This window comes from Rhodnius prolixus, unplaced genomic scaffold (assembly GCF_049639745.1).
Source record: "Rhodnius prolixus isolate KJV_2025 unplaced genomic scaffold, Rpr scaffold_10, whole genome shotgun sequence".
In the NCBI taxonomy this organism is placed as follows: Eukaryota; Metazoa; Arthropoda; class Insecta; order Hemiptera; family Reduviidae; genus Rhodnius; species Rhodnius prolixus.
The window spans coordinates 24464132-24476834 of record NW_027411615.1 but is presented as its reverse complement, the minus strand read 5'-3'; the positions used below and the strand labels follow the sequence as shown (position 1 = coordinate 24476834).

Sequence of the window (12703 nt, the reverse complement as noted above, 5' to 3'; positions counted from 1 at the left end):
ACGTCGCCCTATGGGTATACCAGGGTATGGGCTCTCACGGCAGTAAAGCCACCCGGGAAGCTAAGGTGGAAAGTAAAGCATCATTCACTAGAAAAGGTAAGATTGGATATTTAAGATATATTTATTTTTATCCTATTTACATTATTCGTGCTTAAATTTTTTGAAAATAGAAATACATTAACTTTTCCTTATAAAAGATTAAATTTAAATTTCTTTAACGAATGATTATTTCTTTAAAAAAATCAACATGTCATTGTTTTCAATAAATTTTAAATTTATATTTATTGTACATCATTCTTACTTATAGTAAAGTTAGTAAAGTAATCGCCTATTTTTTCAGGCGGGGCTTAACGTCCAACTACCAATTAGGTGTCGTGGACGGCATTCTTACTTATATTAATAATCTTATTCTTTACTTTGATTTCACATAATTTTGAATGTTAATTAAGAATTGTTTGAATGGCACCATTTCAAAAAGCTGGCGGTGTTTCTTGGAAATTTTGAAGTCGTCTTCTTTTTTTTTTTGCAAAAAATCCAAGACTCCGAAAAAATTATCTTTTGTTTTATAACAACAGTTTATCACAACTGTCTTGGAAGAAGATATCGCAATTTTCTCGTAGTTAGAATTTTGTTCCCTAATTTTGAGAGCTGGTTCCGTAACAGTTTATGCTGACAATTCCTATATTTTGAGCAGATTTATGTTCTAAACCCAAACTAGATTTTAAATTTATGAATTCGAATTGGAAAATAAAAAAATCATTCTACCCGATTATACCTAACCGACTGGTTAGCAACCATCTGGAGGAAAACTTATTTTTCCCTTTAAATGATAACCTTCTCTTTGTGAGAATCAATAATTTTTTAAACTAATAATAGCTCATTTTTTTGCTTAAATTATTTGGATAAATGGTAGTCTGCTAAAAAGTTAGATGATCTGTGAATTGGATATTGTCTACAAATGAAGCATGATTATAATGCTTCTATGAGTTCGCGTACATGTTTCAGTGTTATGTAATTATATGCAAAATATTTATTTATTTTGGCACGTCTCTTGATAAAGTAAGTTTTCTTTCTATGAATCATCAGTGTTTTCAATTTTGTCTGCAAATTTAATAACAAGTAGATGGCCAGAGATCATTTTGTTGAACGACATTTAATGTTCTGTCTATCCTAAACCTTCCTCATTGGTAAAGTTGTTTACTACATTTGGAGAAAAGTCTTTTTACTGCTCACAAATATTAACCCACCGCATTGCTTCTTTCCAAAATTTTTAACGAACTTACTGTCCTAAAGTTCAAAAAAATAAAACAAAAAAATCTCTAAAGAACTTAGGGGTAAGAAGGAACTTAAATTTCGCAAATTTGTATTAAAGCCTGAGAAAAATAATTTTAAAAAGCACCTAATAGAAGAAATATAATTCCCGGTGTTCAGTTCGTGCAATTTAGAACTTAAAATGAAGTCTCTGGAAAAGGGAATCAGTTTTTGAATATATTTATTATTATTATTTTTTTTGGGCACATCAACAGCTGAGGTTATTAGCGCCCGGAGCTTTTTCCAGTGCACTGCCGGCCTCCGGACAGTGTTCTCTCGTTACAGACAACACTGTCCATCACCGGACAGTGTTGTCTGTAAGAAGCTCCTAGGAAGAGAAAATCTAAGGGTCAGCTGCTGGATTCGAACCCGGGACCTCTGCGTGGGAGTCCAGTATGCTAACCTCATAGCTAATCCCTTCCCTATTATTATTATTATTATTCAATTAAGAGTTTTAAATAAGAATCCTCCGTACTTATGTACCAATTATTTGTATTAATAAATAATTGAAACCTAAGAAAACAGCAAAACATACTTCCGGTCCCAAATTGAGAAGATTAGAAATAAAAGTGAAGTTACTGGAAAGGGAATCTTTGAGCATATTTCAAGCGATTATTATGGTCTTGGTTTTTTAAGAATAATTATAGAATATTATCAAAGATTCTTTGATATCTTTTTCGTTACGTTGCACAATAATGCGAACAGTTTTAGGTGAATAGAGAATGTAATTGGTTCAACATCAATTATTTTTTTGATTGAAGGGTAGCTTATAAGTAGCCGAGAGTAGTAAGACCAAAGCTCTGTATTTTGGACTTGATAATCTTAAAATATTTTATATGCTTTTGAAAAAAACTAGATAAGTACAATAATAAGTTCATAAATTCCTGAATAATTGATGACCGAGTTAACAACATCTTTTTAAATAAGTTATTACGGTCGTAGAAAAGCTAATGTCGATTACTGGTCGCGTTACTCTTCGCAGTATTTCCCTTCACTAAACTCCAGATAATCTTAACTAATTTCGCAACCAGTAACTTTATTAATTATTATTTTTTCCACAGTAACCGATTCACAGATTTGCCCAGATGTTGCTGTCAATTGTCTGTTTTCGTCAGATTATTTGGATTCAGGTAATAGTGTTCTGGTTCAAGCAAAGCTTTGCTTTGAAGTAGTTTCCATTCTGAAAATTGCTTTCCGTTTGTTTGTGTGTTATTTTTTGTTTTAAACCATTTGATTTTGCTTTGAACATAGTAAAGATCATTATTCTGTCCACTTAGAGAGCTCTGTTCTATTTAACTGGACGACTATTTTGTAAATATACTTGTTTATTGTAATTTGTCAAATTTTGGCTTCATTCAATCAAAAATTTTTATAGTTTTTGTATTATTAAAAATTATAATAATTGGAGAAAACAGTGCTTCAGCATTTTGCACTTATTTGTTGCTTTATTCATTTATTTAGATAGCCTTTTAAAGATTCCGTAGATCCATGTTGCGTGCCAGCTTACTTGGCTGAAGATTGTATAAAAGTGAAATGTGCAGGAATAATTTTCTATTAGCCAAAAGTTATAGTTGTCCTTTTTTCTAGTGTGATTTCTCCTTCATTAAAATCTCCATCAGAACTCATTCTTTCTGTTTTTTTAAAATTTAAATTGTATAAATTTGATCTAGAAAGGATTAAACAAATTATAGAGTTCCAAATTTGTTTGTTTTTTGTAAACAAAAATCAGTTTAATTCATTTTGGCTTTTAATTTTATCTATAGTTCCTTACTAATGTACTGGATTGTGGCTCCAGCCCACTTGTATTGAAGGACTCGTTCTGAAATGACACCTAAGAGTCATTCCATGTCAAATCAACACAAAAAAAGACCATTTTTGACCTCACCATCTTGGATTTTCTTGAAATTTGGCACATGTCTACTATTGGTATAGACTTGGAAAAATATGAAATTTTACTGTGATATGTCAACTGGTTTATGAGTTACAGGGCTGTAAAGTTGCCAAAAATGGGCTGAAAAACAGGGAACCCCGTGTTTTTGAATTACTGTGGAAGCTTTCCTAATTGAGCCACAGACTTGGGATTGGTGTCATTTTATAGCATATATAATGCCCTTTCCTGTGATATGCGACACCATATGGGTTAAGATAAATAAAGTTTGTTAAATTTAAATTTAAAACTTAAATTTTAAATTTTTTAAAAAGTACATATTTTAAAATTTTAAAATTAATTCCATGAATAGCTAGTAGTGTTATGAATCACTGGGCAAAATATTAATTTGGGACGACAATGGCTTCATTGTTAAAAAAATTTAAGACTAAAGCTCCTTTTCATGGAAAATATATTTTAATAAAATTAAAGTGATAAATAAATTGAAAATAGTAATAATGAATCAATGAATCATAATTAATAATTATTAAGATTTAAAATATTGATTTTGAAATCATTTTTAGAATTAATAATTATGATTACAGTAATTAATCATTTTAATTATAATATATTATTTTAATGAAATTATGCAGTTAATCAAATTATACAAAAATAATTCAATTCAATATCTTTGTTCAAGAACAGTCTTCTTTGGCTGAAATAACAAACAGCCTCTTTAAGTTGTTTTAAGTCAGCAAAGGGCCTTGTGATGGCGTAGAGGGTTTAGAAAAGAGACTGGCAGCTCGTGCCAGTTTGCAACGACCCTATGAAAATCAAATCCAAACTTCACTACAACTTTTTGAGTGGGCAGTAGAAAACATCACCAACATAGACTTTGCATATTCAACCCAGGAAGACTGTTGAATCTGAGTGTTTTTTAAAAAATCGGTTTGCTCAAGCATTGGCTATTAAAGGAACACAGCAATACCATGCTTTCATTCCCTGAAGTAAATCCAAAATATTGGTTAAAAACTTTTCTATGAACTCAGAAGCTTGCGAAATGGAAGTTTCAAAATTCCCTGATAAACTAAAATTAGCCGACATATCAGGTTATATCAGTGTAGTCTATAAAGAAACTGGTGGCTTGGATATGTTTAAGATAAAAATGAAGAACTTGATGAAGTAAAAGTAACTTTTCTTCATCCAGCTGGACCCTCTAAATCATCTCGCATCTTAGAAATGCCGATATTCTTTGGGTCTCAGTAGTGGATGTTTCGATAAAAATTGATCCTGTGACTCTGACTGGAAGAACTTACATATGTCCTACTAGAAAGTGATGCATGTCAAACAAATGAAGCCTTTTCAAGCTTAAAATAATAAAGAGATCCTATTACTTAACAGTATGTTTTACTTTGGACTTATTAGTAGAATTATTATTAGCATTATTGTATTAACATGAATTCAGAGTTGAATTAATCGGATTGGAGCTTTAGTCTTAAATTTTTTTAACAATGAAGCCATTGTCGTCCCAAAATTATATTTTGCCCAGTGATTCACAACACTACTAGCTATTCATGGAATTAATTTTAAAATTTTAAAATATGTACTTTTTAAAAAATTTAAAATTTAAATTTTAAATTTAAATTTAACAAACTTTATTTATCCAAACCCATATGGTGTCGCATATCACAGGAAAGGGCATTATATATGCTATAAAATGACATCAATCCCAAGTCTGTGGCTCAATTAGGAAAGCTTCCACAGTAATTCAAAAACACGGGGTTCCCTGTTTTTCAGCCCATTTTTGGCAACTTTACAGCCCTGTAACTCATAAACCAGTTGACATATCACAGTAAAATTTCATATTTTTCCAAGTCTATACCAATAGTAGACATGTGCCAAATTTCAAGAAAATCCAAGATGGTGAGGTTCAGACCCCGTGTTGATTTGACATGGAATGACCCCTAAGTGTTCCAACCAACCATCCTAAACCTTATCTCCTCACTAACCAAAAAAACCTATCTTGAGATTTATGGATATTTCCTCCTCTATCTCACAAACTTTCATGACGGTTTCCAGGCATGATTCTTGCACATTATCCTCTGACGACAGTAAGGGGTTTGATTGCTGTAAATCTTTAAACGAAAAACTATTTTCGTTTTTACTGAGAGCTTAGCTTTGTTCAGAGAGGCCTTGGCTTTTTAGCCTAAAACATAGTCTATGTATTGTAGATAATGAACTTAATAACCTAGACTCACTTCTATTGCTGTCAGCTTAGTTTCCATTTAATTGTTATAATCTATTTCTTACTGTTCATTATTTATGGTGACTAATTCATAGTTTCAATAGGATGAACAAATAACTGCCAGTTTCAGTCTAGGGACTAGGTCATCTTCAGGGCTAATTTACTACGTAATATTTTACATCATTAAAGGGTTGGTGAGTCTTCTGTCTTGTCTGTTCATGGACTCTCAGAGAAAATGTTGGTTCGATTGGCTTTCGTCTTGCAATTACTGTTCATTATTTTTGGTGACTAATTCATTGGTGACATCCATGAAGAGACAAGACAGAAGTCACACCAACCCTTTAATGATGAAAAATATTACGTAGTAAATTAGCCCTGAAGATGACCTAGTCTCTAGGTCGAAAGCTAGGCATAATAAAAATATATCATGACTGAAACTGGCAGTTATTTTTTTCATCCTATAACCTATTTCTTCTATAAAACGCTGGAGGATAAATTATTGTTAATTTTATGTAGGATGTATTGATTTCTGGCATTCCCAGGAAGTTAATAGACAATGTGTAGTGGGTGTAGAAGGAAGAAAGGGTAGCTAACTGGTGTGTCATTACAATAAAATCCTATATATAGAGGAGAGCAGCCAGTTTCTTACGCTGGCCACTCTATAGATCGCGTTCCATTCTCCAACTTCTGGACCATTTTCTTTCATAGATTTTATTTTGATAAATAAATACAAAGTTATTTTCATACCACTTCAGTGTACATAAGTGGAGCTTTTTTTAAAAAAATCATATTTAAAAATTTAAAGATAAGATCATTCAACTTGAAATAATTCAAATTGACTCCTCGCTCCTTTGATTGCGGGCAAAACATAAGAGTGGTGTGTAAAGTAATTCCAATAAAGTCACTAAAATTGTTCAATACACTTTCTTATATAGTTAACTTTACAACGCGGTTTAAAAACTACTATTTGCGGTCTTTAAAATCGAGTAAAGTCGAAAAATCTTAAAGATGGTGCTTTTTCTTTAGGGTTTTCATTAATCAAAATGGCGAAGCCTTTCAGAACTGAACTTTATTGTGGAATCCCTTGATGGCGTCTAAACTAATTGTCGATCACACCCATCAATTTTCAGGAAATCAATTTTTCGCTTTCAGGAAATCTGAAATTGTGAATTTCTGTTGAACCTGGAAAATTATAGTTATTTATTTAAATAATTAAGTGGTGCGGGAACAATGGGCATTTTGGATTGCCTGTGATTCTTTTTGGTGGAACCGCCCTTTAATACAAGTGGGAGATCCGCAGTTCGAATTCCGCGTATGGCTACTTTTTATTTGTTAGAATAAAATTGTTTATAGTAAAGTATGGAGCTTCCGCCCCCGCCCACGACACCTAATTGGTGGTTAGATGTTAAGCCCCGCCTGAAAAAATTGGCGATTACTTTAATTTAGCTGCAAGTTGTGGTAAATGCACAAATGCGTTACAACTCAAACTTATAAACAAAGGAAATTTACCGGGGGTTGTTTCAGTCAAAGTTGAATGAAATATAAATAACCTATAATTAAATTTTGTGTTGTTTTTTGGAGGGGCAGGTAAATCTTAAATGTGAGTAAAGGTCAGAATATATTCTTAGATAAATTACAATGCTAAGAAAAAGCACATTAAACTTTTGGACAAACACGACCTTATTTCTGTAACTGCAAACCATTCTAAAAGTGGAATATAACATGCATGAGTCATTGTGGTCTTGTGGAGGCAGGGCTATACTACAGCTGGAGGCGGCGGGTGTCACAAACTCCACTGGCACCAGATCTACCTTACTCCTTCTATATTACCGGCTGATCGATATGTCTGCACACTGGACTGAACTATATCCTGGAAATGGGTGTTTTAGAGAGCGAACCTCTCTTTCTCTTTCGCAAAAATCTCTTTTATACCGACCCACGCATACCGACTCAGAATTTCTCATAGATCTTATTTACATATTTCATAGTATGGTATCTTCTTCTAGAAGAATTTATTATCAACTAACTCATTTCGAGGACAAATTGTCTCGACTATATCTCGGATCCTATAAGAAGAAAACATATTATTGACCGCGGGCAAAGATTGTGATGAAGATAAACGGTTCTCTTGAACGGTTAAAGCTGATCCTTAACACGCAGCATGATATCTAGTTAGTTTTTTTTTTAAAAAACATTAGGTTTGAAATTAATCATTTTACTCTGCGGGATTCTTTTTGACATTAAGGGTTTTAAGTTTGATAGATGATCTTGGTAAGTAATCTCTAAAGGTTACCAAGGATGATGAGGGAAGTTACAGGGCGAGATAAGTACAGCTAACTTTCCATTAGGGAAGAACTTTCATCATCTCTTTATTTCTCTTTTCACGTCATCATCATTTCTGACAAACTTTGCTAACCCTTTAGGGCTATCCGGTAATTATTAGTGAGCTCGACCCAGAACTACGATCTCACTTAACTTCATCATTTTACCAACTGATGGACGATTAAGTGCTGTTTAAATAGCTTAAAGTAATTGATAGACTGTTCGCTAAATATTTGTCTAGATTGAGGAAATCAATAGAATAACAATAATGATTTACAAAGAGACTAAAAGAGAGAAAATATAACAGAACCTCACATTATTTTTCCTGTCTTGCAGCCATATTTTCATAATTTTTATTTTTCTTTGATCTTGAAAGAATCGATTTAAATGAAGAGATGTTCGTAAATTCTGAATCAACTAACTGTGCGGCGATGCACAAGAGGATTATAGTTATGACTTTTACTGACCTTTTATGATATAAAAAGAAAGTTCCAAAGTCCAATTCAAACGGAACGCAAATCAATCACGAATTGAATAATCACCCTTCAGGGTAACTAATCTAAAGCTTTTGTTCCCAAAAACTGAACACGTATTTTGGGAACAAACGTGTTTTTGTTGCATAATAAATTTTAGAGGAGGAGGTATTGTTTTTCTTTTTTCTTCATGTGGAAGGGTATTTACGCTTTCCTCTAAAGTCGTGCGTCTCTCAGAGATTGGGTCTAGAAGGAACATGAGAAGAACTGGGTGATGTGTCCTGGGGTTAAACACAGCAAGACTAATATGCCTGGGCTGTGCATGCAAAGAACCTAAGAGACCCTGTGTTTGGGCAGAATGGAGATTATTCTAATCACAGGCCTATTCACGGAGCATGCTAGGTCCAGGAAGCATCTGTTCAAGGTGGGGCTCTAATTAGCTCGGAACCGTTGTGCAGATTGTGTCAGGTAGAGAAGACGGCCTCACACTTGTTGTTCGATTGAGTTGCAATCGAGCGGTTACGCTATGAAACCTTTGGCTCTTTGAGACCAAAAAAAAAATAGTAGCGCAAAAAGAACTGGTAGAGGCAGTCTTCAATCTCTTTAGTAGGGGAGGTTTCATCTACTATATCTTCTTCTAGAAGGAACAATAAGTAATCTTGTGGCTGCGTTGCCGTGGGGTTTAGGTACCGTCCCGTTTTCTAATTCTATTCCTCTAACGTGTTATTCCGGTGTATTTCACCTATTTCGTACTAATAAGGAATAAAAATGTATTGAAATTCCAAATTGGATGAAAACCGTCTGACTGGATTTGCCATTGTGTGCAAGTTTGAGTTTTTAAAGATTTCATTTCGAAAATAACATCAACTATCTTTTTACTACATGTTCCTTTTGAACTTCAGCCTGTAGAAACGATTACCTACATACTCCACAACCTTTAAAGAAACTACTGATAAAGGATTTCCCAAAATGAAATTGAAGAACAACTGTAAAAGTTTTTCTACAAAAAGACTTGCTCTGACCGAGATCTGTAATAATAACCTCTTGACTTAAAATATTTACAAACCAGTTCAATAAATTAAGAACATCATTGACTTTATCCGTTGTAGCGCGCATTGTATTCTTCACTGGTTTCGAATTTTCTTCCATTACCAGAGGTAGATCAATCAGTTTGGTGTAAAGATTTCGACTTCACCTACGTTGCCGTTTCAGCAATAGTTAGGGTTACAATAAACAAGACATTATTCATTACCACGGATCTAACCACATTTTCAATCATATCTATTAAAATAAAGATAATTCATGTAAGTATATTAAGTCTGGATTTATGGTATCGAACTGCGGGGTTCAACCAAACACTCAAACCTGCAAAGAATCCAGGCCTTACAGTTTTTCGCTCTATAGTAAACGCTCCTTTGTACGTCACCAATCCAAACCATTCACACAAGTTGCTAAAACACGTTACAGAAAACTCCATCCTAACATTCAATCTCATCACAATCCACTTGTACAGCATCCATCTTCCAGAACATTTCCAGAACAACACTTCCAGACGTCTTAAAAGACTGTGGCCTCGCGATCTTCTCTCTGATGAAGAGAGTCAGTAAAAAGTAGAATTTTATTGGAATGTTATCGCTGGGTAACTTCTCCACTCTGAGTGTGATTTGCTTATATTGTTTTCAATGCGTTACTAAATAAACGATCAAAATAATAAATAATAATAATAAAATAAAGATCTGTGTCAATCGAACCCGCAGTACACCTGTGTTTTGATGTGTAGTATAAAGTACTGTCCCTCTCAGTCTATAGTTCCATTTCTCTTAATTGGAGAATAATGAAAATGGGATTTTAATATAAATATTCCCAAGGGAAGAAATGTATTGGGCCCCGGTTAATTAAAATGCAAAAAACAAGTCAAAAAGTTGGCTGTTAGAGTAAGAGAAAGTTTCTGTAGATATTTCTATAAAAAGAGGCTAATTAAGGCTAAAACTGAGGCTGTCTTGTTAGTAGAACGTGACATCACAAATCTCCTGTCAGATTTATCCTTTAATTTATAGAGAACAATAACTAGCAAATGTTGCTAACTACATCTGACATGTTGTTTCCTTTGCATCCATTCTGGTACCACCAATTTCTTGTTGTGAAGCTATTTTACGCAATCTTTAGAGTTGTTTGTTCTTTCAACCAGTAGTTTCTAATTTTAGCACAGACAGGAAGTACATGCGAAAAATTTCTAAACTGAATGTATCTTGCTTTGTGTTTCTTTTTTAATGAAAATGTTTTTAGATCTTGAACATATTTTTCTATAGTATTTGGGTGGTCTTTGATAGGGAAAACAATCTCTCTAAAACGCAAAATTGCCATCCACGCATCAAAAAAGTCATTTATTGAACATTTTATTTTAGCTTCAAACTTACATACTTATCACTTTATTTTACTAAAAAAGATAAATGAGGGAAACATAGTTCTAATTTCTATTAGAGTCAAATTTTCGAAATATTGTTTTCACCTAAGATAAACGTTTTGAAGTTTTCCTGAGTCCAAAGATTTGGTTTTTATAAATTGGTCAATCGCAGATTTTCCTCAAACACGTCTCATACGATTTTCTTCAAATTTGGTACACTGTTTTTTTCATAAGCACTTTCATATTTTTTATTCCGAAAAAAAATTCTATTAGGGACACTTTGTGAAGAGATTCTAAGGATATCACTCCTCGGGAAGGAAAAACCGAGGACTGAGAGTTTTACTCAGGAGCCGCTCTCCAGAATTAAGAGTCTGATTAAACGGACAGGTCTGGGAGGGCGTGCTCTAGAGTGGTGGGAACCACAATAGATCCATATGGGTCGCGCTGGCGTAGGCCTTAAGACCGCTTTGCCTAGAATCTATCTATCTTGGGAAGAGATTAGCTCAGTGGTAGGTGTACTGGATTCCTACGCAGACTTCTGGTCTTTAGGTTTTCTCTACCTAGCAGCTTCTTACATCTCAAAGACTACTGATGGACAGAGTGTAGCCTGTAATGAGAAAGCACTGTCTGGAGGCCGGCTGTGCATGGAAAAAAATTCCGGGCGCCAATAACCTCATAAGTTGACGCGCCTTAAATTAAAAAGAGAACATTAATGGCATTTCTGGGCGGAGACATTATTTTCACATTCCTCTAACGAGTTATTCCTGTCTATTGCCACCTATTACGTACTAATAAGAATTTAAAATGTACCGAAATTCCAAATTGGGCGAAACCCGTCTAACTGAATTTGCCAATGTGTGCAATTTGAGTTTTTTAAGATTTCATTTCGAAAATAACATCAACTATGTTTTCAGTGCATATTGTAAGTTTCGAAACAATATAATTACGTTACTGCAGTAAGAGGAGGAGTGTCAGTGTTCTCAACAGATTTCCTGTTAACGCCCTATGCACTCTAAATGGATTTTTGTTTCTTTAATTGTTTAGTTTTGTCCTTAGAAGTTTTATATTTAGGTATTTTCTAAGATAAATGATGTAACTAACCTTGAAAATGAATACAAATAGGATATGTCAGCCTCATTAATATGTACTGTCGTTTCACAAATTCACAAATATAAGAAGGTTGACTTCATACAATAGATCTTTACAAGGTTGTCTGAACAGTAGCACAAAGTGCTGGTCTAGACGTGGTATTGATTTCATAGATAAAAGGACTGTTCCCAAGTCGACTAGATTTTCTGTGGAAATTGTAATTTTAGTGTTAATAAAATCTTATTTCATCCATAAATCTTTTAATCCAATAGGATGAACAATTTATGCCAATTTCAGTCATGATTTTTAATTTTATTTTGCCAAGGTTTCGAGCTAGGGACTCTCAAAAAAAGTAAACTACTAGAAATGATTTAAATATCAAAGATAGAAAATAGTCTAAATTTCAAAACGGATACGAACAATCTAAACAACATGTATGCCATCTTACTTTATACAAAATACAAAACATCCTCTGATAGTTGGCAACACTGACCTCTTCACAACCAAACACATTAAACCGATCACAGTCAGCTCAAAGCTACAGAAGATACACCAATTTAACAATAACCATGTAAAAATATTATATAGACAATAAGGTAAATCATTTTTGTAAATTACTTTACTTTATACAAATTAATTAAAACAATTATTATAACTCTACTATAGTAAAATTCCACAGCTCCGAAGTTGATGAAGAACCTAGGTCGAAAGATTGGCTAAAAATGAAAATAATACTGACTGAAATTGTCATTATTCTTTTCATCCTGTTGGATTAATGAACCAGTCACCAAAACGGTGGACAGTGGTACTTTAAATTGTTTAAGAGATTAAAATTAATTGAATGCATGTTCTGCCTCAAATCCTTGATGGAGGTTTCGATTTTATTTTATTTTTTGGTATTTTTTATCGTCTAATCGATCTTAACAGACGGTTTCACTACAGGCTCGATCTTTCTAGCTTAGGAAATCAATGAATATCATTACGGTTTAGTA

At 33.4% G+C, this 12703-nt stretch overlaps 1 protein-coding gene across 3 annotated transcripts in view; it reads left to right on the top strand.

Annotated features, from left to right (window-relative positions):
- The window catches only part of LOC141457004 (uncharacterized), a 275187-nt gene that overhangs the window by 130930 nt on the left and 131554 nt on the right, over positions 1-12703 (top strand). The window lies entirely within an intron of this gene.